The 2,500-nt window shown below is 43.9% G+C and overlaps 2 non-coding genes across 2 annotated transcripts; one reads left to right on the top strand and one right to left on the bottom strand.

The window, feature by feature from the left end:
• The first annotated feature begins 1,130 nt into the window (after positions 1 to 1,130).
• On the top strand, positions 1,131 to 1,202 carry trnae-uuc (transfer RNA glutamic acid (anticodon UUC)). Its single transcript has one exon. It is a non-coding gene; the product is annotated as a tRNA-Glu (tRNA).
• A 278-nt stretch (positions 1,203 to 1,480) lies between these two features.
• trnae-cuc (transfer RNA glutamic acid (anticodon CUC)) lies at positions 1,481 to 1,552 on the bottom strand. Its single transcript has one exon. It is a non-coding gene; the product is annotated as a tRNA-Glu (tRNA).
• Between the last annotated feature and the right edge of the window lie 948 nt (positions 1,553 to 2,500).

Consider the following 2,500-nt stretch of genomic DNA (forward strand, 5'->3'; position numbering starts at 1 on the left):
ACCAGAAGTGACTTTTTGGCCAGCAGTAGAGCTACAAGACCGTGATATGTCGAGGTTCTGTCTAACACTCTGCCCCTTTGATAGCTCAGCTGATAGAGCGAAGGACTGTAGGTTGGAGTGTTGGCAATCCTTAGGTCGCTGGTTCGACTCTGGCTCGAAGGAGGTCTTTTTTTGCCACTGTCTAGGGAAGACACGGACATACTTCGGTATTGCCATTCGTCTCACAAGCTCTCCGACAAGCTCACGGATCAGAAGATTCTAGGTTCGACTGCTGGCTGGCTCGCTCTGTGCTTGTTTTTCTCCGGCTTATTTTGTTGTTGTGTTTTTTTTCTCTTCTCCAAAATCCAGAAGAAAAGGCAAATCTTCAGGCATTCTTTTTTTTTTCCAAAAAAAACATATTCTGCACACCCTTTCCGATGTCTAGGGAAGACACGGACATGCTTTGGTATTGCCATTCGTCTCACAAGCACTCCGACAAGCTCGGCGATTAAAGGGGAAATAAACTGCAGGCTGGCAGCAAGTTGATTTTCGAATGAACAATTTCATCGCTACTCTGTAACTGCTTCATTACTTTGAAGGGTGTAATGCCATATTGTTTTGATGTCACGGGTTTGCCATTTTGAAGCCTTATCACTAATTGCCACCTGGACATTGATAATAAATTGTAATCTGCATTAAACTGAATGAGCGAATAATCAGCAACTTTGCGGATAAAAAAATGGTCTCACTTTCATTATTAACCTCACATAATGTCAATTTTGTACCTTGACAGACCGATGATAGGCAGATTTTCATCTAGATAACGGTTGCAATGTGTGTTTTCAGATGCATGACACAAGTATTTTCACCTGGACAAGAGCTTAATTACCAGTTCAAGGTATCAATTCAGCAATCACAGGAATCTGCCCAAAAAAACTGAACCCCCAGTGTGAGTAAAAAAAAGAGATCCCTTGAATGCATACAACACTATATAATTCAGAAAACCGTCCTTTTGGATAATTCTTGTTTTGCCAAATTATTATCACATTGTTACAGTCGCAGACCTAAAGCAACAGGCCACTACAAGATCCTGCGCCCACACTGACCACATGTATGGAAAGTGCGCCACTGGCCAGTTTAAGGTGTCCAAATCCCATATGGTCTAGTGGTTAGGATTCCTGGTTTTCACCCAGGCGGCCCGGGTTCGACTCCCGGTATGGGAACGCATGCTTCTTTTTGCTTCCCTCCTCAAAAATCCAGCACATTTTCCTGGACCAGATGTCGAGGTTCTTTGTAACACTTTGCCCCTTCGATAGCTTAGCTGGTAGAGTGGAGGACTGTAGGTTGGAGTGTTGGCAATCCTTCGGTCGCTGGTTCGACTCCCGCTTGAAGGAGGTCTTTTTTTTCAAGTGCTCACCATTTTTTTTGGTTTGGAGCTGGCTCTCTCGCAGCTGTTAGCAGAGCTTGAATTTGCAGTCCACAATTGGAAGCCAAAAGAGCTTTCCCTGACCGGGAATCGAACCCGGGCCGCGGCGGTGAGAGCGCCGAATCCTAACCACTAGACCACCAGGGAGGGGCTGGTGGGCGGGTGGGCTGGTGGGCTGGTGGGCTGGTGGGCTGACCTCCTGAAAACAAGGTGAGAATAAGCAGACAGCAATGCTTGCCACTTTCACATATAAAACCAACAACTCTGTAGCAATCAGGGGTTTTTACTATTGGTGGGCCAGTGGCGCAATGGATAACGCGTCTGACTACAAATCAGAAGATTCTCGGTTCAAGTCCTGGCTTGCTCGCTCTGTGCTTGTTTTTCTCTGGCTTATTTTGTTGCTGTGTTTTTTTTCTCTTCCCCAAAATCCAGAAGAAAAGGCAAATCTTCAGGCATTCTTCTTTTTTTCCAAAAAAGACTTATTCTGCACAACCTTTAAGATGTCTAGGGAAGACACAGACATGCTTCGGTATTGCCATTCTTCTCACAAGCACTCCGACAAGCTCGGCGATTATAGGGGAAATAAACTGCAGGCTGGCAGCCAGTTGATTTTCGAATGAACAATTTCATCGCTACTCTGTAACTGCTTCATTAATTTGAAGGGTATAATGCCATGTGGTTTTGATGTCATGGGATTGCCATTTTGAAGCCTTATCACTAATTGCCACCTGGACATTTAGAATAAGTTGTAAACTGAGTTAAACTGAAGGAGCGAATAATCAGCAACTTTGCCGATTAAAAATTGGTCTCACTTTCATTGTTACCCTCACAATGTCATTGTTGTACCTTGACAGAGTGACAATAGGCATTTTTCCTCTAGATAACGGTTGCCGTGTGTGTTTTCAAATGGATGGCACAAGTATTTTCACCTGGAAAAGAGCTTAATTACCAGTTCGAGGTATCAATTCAGCAATCACAGGAATCTGCCCAAATAAACTGAACTCCCGGTGTGAGTAAAAAAAACAGAACCCTTGAATGCATACAACACTATATAATTCAGAAAACCGTCCTTTTGGATAATTCTTGTTTTGCCAA

The sequence above is a fragment of the Carassius carassius genome, chromosome 38 (genome assembly GCF_963082965.1).
Source record: "Carassius carassius chromosome 38, fCarCar2.1, whole genome shotgun sequence".
NCBI lineage: Eukaryota > Metazoa > Chordata > Actinopteri > Cypriniformes > Cyprinidae > Carassius > Carassius carassius.